Here is a 7,489-nt window from a genome sequence, read left to right as displayed (position 1 = left end):
TTTGACATATTGGTATAAATTCTCAGCCACGCCTATGTTTACCAGAGCATCAAGTATAGATGCGTGGGCGAGCGAGTCAAAAGCGCTCTGAATGTCGAGGAGGACGAGGTAGGCAGCCTGCTTCTTATATTTTGCTTCCTCTAAGAAGGCCGATATTTCCGCTATGCAGTCGGCGGTGCATCGGGAATGGCGGAATCCGCTTTGTTCTGGTGCCAGTGCACCTCTCACGTCCGCCATCCATTGAAGCCGCTTCAGTGCGATATATTCCATCGTTTTCCCTGGGACTGAGGTGAGAGATATTGGCCTGTAAGAGTTGATGTTTGCAGAAGGCTTCCCCGGCTTCAGGACAGGAATAACGATGGCAGTGCGCCAGGACTGGGGGACATCTCCGGTTGCAAATACTTCATTGTATGCTTCAAGCAGGCGCTGACGTTGGTTACAATTTAAATTCCTCAGCATCTGGTGAGTGACTTGATCTGAACCTGGGGCACTTCGCCGCTTGCGCTTGTGTTCGAGCGCGACATCCAGCTCGTGCGCTGTGAAAGGCTCAGTGCACAGGGCATGAAATTCGCGCGAGAACCATACGAAAGGTACGAATGGAGAAACAGAAAAGATGGAGGCGATGGGCGTGTCACTCACCAGAGTGGGGACAAAGTGTTCAGCGAGGAGGTGGGCCAGCGCAAGAGCATCCATCCCTTTAGCCACCGCTATGGAAAGGGCAGGGAAGCGTGGTGCTTTGGAGTGCAGCATTGATGAAAGAATCCGCCAGCCGCGAGCCTGAGCACGGGGTTCGTCCAGGGCACGACACACTGAAATCCAGCTGCGACGACGCAGCCGTTTGGCGTGACGCAGGCACGCAGCATCCAGACGCTTGTAGATAGTCCAGTGTGCGGGCTTGTTCGTGCGCCGTGCACGGCGTTGAGCCCTTCGACGCGCAGCACGCAGGTTCAAGAGTTTGATGTCTGGCACAGGTGTTCCAGGGAGCACAGCACAGCGTATTGTGGCACCACTCGCACAGGCGGCAATGTGATCGAAGAAGCTATGTGGTTCACATGGATTTTCCTCACATAGCTCTCGGAAGCGCGACCACTGCACTACACTGTATGTCACTTTGTCCGCAGGGCGTTCAGTTCGTGGCAAGATGTCAATAGGCAGGTGGTCTGATCCTGCAGTATCGGGGTGCGTAGACCAGTCGTAGGCACAATCTGGGGAAGCCACGCTGAGGTCGATAGCTGTAGGAGTGCAGCTCGGACGCACAAACGTTGGACTACCTGTGTTCAACAGGTTCAGTCCCGCAGCGCGAATAGCGTCTAGCACGTCACATCCCTGTCTGGATGAGGTGCGGGAACCCCACTCAACATGGCGACAGTTGAAGTCACCACAAATGAGTAGGTTTTGCTTGATTCGTTGAGTGAGACGAACGATGAGCCGTGCGTCCCACGGATTTCCAGGCCGCACATAGACACTTGCAACGGTGGTGTCAGTTCCCCCGAGTCGCACTGTGACGGCAACACACTCGACGGGGCCACCGGTGAGGTCTGCAGTAGGCACTACATGGTGCGCAAAAGATGCACGGACATATATAGCTGCCCGAGGGGATCCAGGTGGGTGTGCGGCGTCGGTGCAAGGAATGTCAGCACAGGTCACCAGCGCGCACTCGGTTGGGCTGCTGTAGCCCAAGTATCCGGGAAGTACGAGGTCCTCTGCGCGCGTGTAAGTCTCTTGTAGCGCGATGACGTCGTACTTTTGTAGAGGTAGCATGGCTGCTAGCTCAGGTTGACGGCGGCGTAGATGGCAGCAGTTCCACTGCAACACACGCGGCCGGTTGACGCGACTGTTTCTAGCCATGATGGTTCAGAGCTTGCTGTGCTGCAAGTGCAGCTGCACATAACTGGCGGGCCGGAGATGCGCTGGGCAATTCCTCTATGAGGGCACGAACGGCAGCGGCAAGCGAGGCGATGACAGCATCACGCTGGTCGAGCTGAGCGATAGGTGCGCTGTCTGGCTTCCTCCCTACCACCACGTCACGGAAAGACCGAGCGGTATGCGGGAGCGCTGGGGCACAGTTGCGTGCAGTGACACTTCCAATTGGAGGCGCAGTGACTTCCGTCGCCGGTTCACAGTGTGCTTCGATGCCGGTATTGCTTCCCGTTTTTGCTGCTGGTCTATTGGGCAGGGCGTCAGCAAGCGTAAGGTCCTGCTGTGTTGGTGCAGGGGGGCCCTTTTTGGTTGAATCCGCAGGAGCTGTCTGGCTCGAAAATGCAGCAGAGGTTTGTTTTGCAGTAACTGCACGGCGAGCGTCACGGCGAGACATGGGCTGATGCGATGACGCCAGGAGGACGGCCACTTTGCGTTCTTGTTGCCAACGGGGGCAGCGCGGCTCGGTTGATGTGTGCGTGCCGTTGCAGTTAATGCATCGCGGCCGGGGTGAGTCACATCGGGACTTGTGGTGATCGCGTCCACAGCGGAGGCACCTCGGCTTTGCGGTACACACAGCAGTGGCATGGCCGATGACACCGCACTGCAGGCATTGGAGCGGCCTCGGTAGTCGGGCGCGGACGGGGCGGCGCAGTTTGAAGAGGGAGACCTCTTCGGGTGGGTGGGTGCCCGCGAAGCGGAGTATGATGTCGTTTCCGCTTCTCGTGCAGGCTAGCACCGGCACTTTGCACTCGATGCCCGACATGATGTCCTCGGTCGAGAGCGCGCGGTCCACGCGAAACACTCGACCGGTGCAGCTGTTGCCGCCGGCCTCCTTGGCTCGGACCTTGATGTCGCAGATGGTGGTGATGCCGAGGAGTGGGTCGAGGTCGGCAGATGCGTGCGCGTCCACGGCGACCACGTTCCGGCGGAAATTCACACGCACAGCTTTCACCCCCGGTAGTTTGGACAGTTGAGCGGCGATGGCGTCTCTTGTTGGCTTTAGATAGTTGGCCATCCTGTCCACGGGATAGTAAAGAACGGTGGCGATGCCCAACTTCTTTCCCTGTTGTGGTGGTGCTGCGGTGAAGCGCGCTGCCGACGGCTGAGCGGCTAGGGTGCCTAGGGTGCCTCGATGCGCGCCCGCTCTCCGCTGAGGGTGGAGCCACTCTTTGAAGGGGTCGCCGCCGCCAAAACCGGTTCTCGGGAGGCGCCGCTGCCATTTTCTTGCATTCCGCTCCCGCGTCCCGTCGACTGCCCACGCTAGACACGGAAAGCGGCATTCTTCACAGTCTTTTTGCAGAATGCCTGGGTGCTGCGTTCCCCAGTGCACTAACAGCGCTAAAAATGGCTGGAGAATGTTTTCGTTTCCTAGAGACAAAAAACGACGTCTTCTATGGACTGTGAAAGTGAAGCGGGACAAGTGGCAGCCGACGAACTACTCTTGCATATGCAGCGTAAGTACCCGACTTCTCAGCAGTGCTAAATTTATTTCGAGGCTCGTGTCAGCTTGTCTTTGAGTCTGTTTCTGATGACCATATTTACGATTTCGTGTTCCTGTCGGAGGCGTCATGTCATGCTTTTGCAGGTTTCTGATATTTGATCGCTGCAAACGGTCGTAGTCTCTTAGAGCTTGGGGGGCGATATGGAACCTCTGGCGCATTTACGTTTCCGTTCATTTCACGTGGCAATAAGGCTCAGCCTTCTAAAATTATTACGATCTTTGTCAGCCACGAATCTTGAGCAGCAGTGCATCACGCTTACTTCACAAAAAGCCCTCGCTGCCCGCTTAATTTTGGCAGGCGCATACCTGTATAGCAGTATGAAAAGGGAATCCCGGAGTGCAGAATAGCATGGGACGCGTTTTAGGCTTGTGTTTGTCCACATTGCATCAAATTCAGATCTTTTATACTTTTGTTCAGTGCGAAAATTGTTATTCATGACATTTATTCTAGCTTATATGTCATGGAAGTAGCGCATGGAAATAAAAAAAAACGGAGTAGTGTGAAGTACATCTCTATTTTGTAAATGTGTGCGGATGTGAGCCCATATGCGTGCCGGCGTGCGTTTGTTTGATTTTCTTGATTTATCGTAATTTAATCTTATTTTTCGGGGAATAAGGCATTTATATTAGCAAAAAAAATTTTTCATGCAGGCTCACTTTGAAGAATCATGTTTTGAGCAAAACCGGGCAGATGGATGGAAAAAGCTGAAACCTAATGCTGTACCAACGGTTTTCTCATTCAGGGGTAGGTATTTCCCGTTTGATTCGCTGCCTGATTCTGTATAAGTGCATACATTCGTTACTAAAAAAAGTGGTGGCATTTGAGCCGCTTGCCCGGTATGGGTCACTTATTTCGCCTTTAACAGGTTATGTGTGCATGCATGCATGTCTTCTCGCACGCTCATCAAGAAGCCTCCCACTTATTCAATTCTACTGTCGATCGGCTCACGCAGCAGCCTTCATCTCAAACGCCCACTTAACCCATTCTTACTTGAAAAGGCAGAATCGGTCGCCTTCTCTAATTAATACAAATGGAATTAACCAAGACGGCATTGTAATTAATACAGGGAGCGGGGAACAAGTGAAGTACTTATGTGCACCTTTTGGCCCCTACCCTTAGAATTTTTTGTGCAAAACTAAAGACTGAAAAATAAAATGCCGAGACGCTGGTCATGCCTTGTTTTCGCTTTGCTCTTTATCTTGATTTTCCATATCCCGTGATTCCCGCATTTTTCCTTTACATAGTGCTCAGTTTGATCATTGGTTTGTACATCCTCCTGCTTCCAGTTGCTCCAAGGAACCGAAAGCCACCTAGAGACAGAACGCAGCTTGTGCCCATATCCGCCAATGAAGAGGTGAACAACCCCGCTGAAGGACTTCACATCGCATCAGAGGCAGATTTGCTCCCCGATTCAACCGAAATGGTGTCCCGAGATACGTCATCGGTCAATCTCCAAGTCGACAGCTTAGATGTAGAATCTTCGAACGTCGGAAGTCCAAGCTCGACAGATGAAACACCTACAGCTAGTGGGACACAAACGGATTGTGCTGAGTTGAGAAAGCAGTTGGTAGACATGGAAAGGAAATACGCCACGCTTCAAGAACATCACACAATTGCTAACAAGACAATCCAAAAGCTCAAAAAGCAAGTTCAAAAGCATGAAAGCATGGCTGATAATTTCGCAAAAAATACACGGTTCTTGAATGCAGACCAAATTTCCGCTATTTCTAAAAATAGCACTCAGGGTCACACGTGGTCTGCGGAGACGGTTAAGCAAGGGTTGCAAATTAAGTTTGCTTGCGGAACGACAGGATATGAGACATTGAGGAAGTTGGGTTACCCTCTTCCGTCCAGCAGGACGTTGGCACGGAGGATCCAGGGACTGAGGTTCCTTCCAGGCATTCTTCAAGAAGTTTTTGATGTCATGAAGTGCAAGACTGACACAATAGAAAACGTGGAAAAAGACTGTGTGCTGTTTCTAGACGAGATGGAAATTGCTACAGCATTTGAACTGGATCGAGGTGAAGACGTTCTCCTTGGAAGTATAACACTTCCTTCGAAGCCAGAGGAGCCCGCCAATCACGCTTTGGTGTTCATGCTGGGAGGAATCAATCAGCGGTGGAAGCAGGTCATCGGCTATGAATTCACTGGCCAACACGTGGAAGGTGCCGTGCTTAAAGACTATGTACTCGACATCATTCGGCGCTGTGGCCAGATTTCCCTCAGAGTCCGTGCTGTCACATGTGACATGGGATCAGCAAATCGAGCGATGTGGCGAGAATTAGGATTTTCAAGCCACAGAAATTCTACCACAGTGTGCTCAATACCGCATCCATGCTTGGACGGGAAAGAGCTTTTTTTCACTGCTGATGCAGCACATGTGTTGAAGAACCTACGAGGGCAACTTTTAAGCTCGAAAGTGTTTGCACTGAGCGATGCCACCGTGCTCGACAACAACCTCCCGTCACCAAACGTGAAACTGGAGCACGTCCAGGCAGTGGTGGACTACTACGCAGAGAGGGAACTTAAAGTAGCCCCTGCCCTATCGGAAGTTCATGTCAGCTCCGGCCACTTTACAAAAATGAAGGTAGGAGTAGCTCTTCAATTCTTCAGAGAGGCGGCACCGGCTATCCGATTTTTGGTGAAAGAAGGGCTGCTTGACCCATCTGCCGAAACGACAGCATGGTTCTTCGATCTGGTGTCAAAGTGGTATGCCCTGATGTCATCACGCCATCCCACTTTAGCTTTAAGCCACCGAAATATGGAGAAATATTACGCTGCTCTGAAAACCTTGCGCCTTGCAGCAGAAACTATACAAGGGATGAATATGGGCGCCACCTCTCAGTGGAAACCATCCCAAGCTGGGCTGCTTATTTCCACGACAGTTGTCCTTCGCCTCCAAGAAGTTTTTCTGGGCAATGAACGCTACGAGTTTTTCTTAACAAGCAGGCTACTTCAAGACTGCCTCGAAAATCTTTTTTCAGTAGTACGCCTAAGGAAGCCAGTGCCGACGGCATATGATTTAAAATGTGCTCTGAGGCTTGTTAGTGTGAGCCAATTTCTACACACGCCACGAACAACAAGCTATGAGCTTGATGATCGAGAGTACCTCGTCGATCTCCTTTCTCAAGCAAAGAAGCAGCACTCAGAAAATTTGCCTGAAGAAATAGATGACTCTGAGATTTTGTTCATCGAAGAACTGACGTCAACGGAATGTTCCATTTTGTACTACCTGGGAGGGTTCATCCTGAAAAGCGTCTTAAAGTCTGTGTCTTGCTCCCAGTGCAAAGATGCTCTCATCGGAACAGCTTGTAATGAATATGCCTCTTTGACAATTCTGAAGGAGTATGTGAGGGATGGAGGAAACTTGATTTATCCTAGCAGTGAAGTGATGCGCACTCTCAAGAACTACGAGGAGTACTTCACAGGCGCTGCCGCGTGGTGCACTAACAAAATACACACGATGAAGTCCCCGCTGAAATCGCTCACTGAATACTTTGCAAAGATAGACCGACCATGCCTGAACACATGTGCAGATCACAAGGAAGCAATAGGAAAAATGCTGATAGCCGCCTACACAAGACTGCGGCTACGTATACATCTACGTCAGTACCCAGCCACACGTGCTGGTGGTCACGGAAGTAAAACTTGTGCTGGTGTTTCTCTTCCTTGAAGACGCTGTAATAAGTGTGAACTTTTCGTGTGCATGCACATAAGCGTGAGAAAAATTAAAGCGTAAGACACACAAGTTGCATTACGCTTGCATTGAATCGTCTTTTGTAATCATTTTGTAGATATTGTACTTGTGCATTAAGGCATTAAATGATTGTTCTTGCGTGCGCCTAGGTTTTTATGTTTTGACTGCAAAATGTTTTTGCCACCATTGCATAATAGTGTAAGTTAACGTAAGTATGTCATGCGTTCGTACTTGAATATGCAGCTGTTCACTTGGCGCACTTCACCCTCTTTCCGCTATATCCACAAGTAAGCGCAATGATAGCAACTCCGTGGCGCCGGTATTCCAACGACGACGATCAGCTGCCCGCCGTGATCACCTATAGCAAAAC

The 7,489-nt window shown here is 51.0% G+C and overlaps 1 long non-coding RNA gene across 1 annotated transcript in view; it reads right to left on the bottom strand.

The window, feature by feature from the left end:
• Positions 1–5,382: 5,382 nt before the first annotated feature.
• LOC144102029 (uncharacterized) overlaps positions 5,383–7,489 on the bottom strand; it is a 167,402-nt gene continuing 165,295 nt past the window's right edge. Inside the window, exon 3 of the long non-coding RNA XR_013308150.1 lies at positions 5,383–7,477. This is a non-coding gene — a long non-coding RNA (uncharacterized LOC144102029). The remainder of the gene's footprint in view (positions 7,478–7,489) is intronic.

Source organism: Amblyomma americanum, chromosome 8 (assembly GCF_052857255.1).
Source record: "Amblyomma americanum isolate KBUSLIRL-KWMA chromosome 8, ASM5285725v1, whole genome shotgun sequence".
NCBI classification, from domain to species: Eukaryota; Metazoa; Arthropoda; class Arachnida; order Ixodida; family Ixodidae; genus Amblyomma; species Amblyomma americanum.
This window is presented reverse-complemented; position numbering and strand designations above follow the sequence as displayed.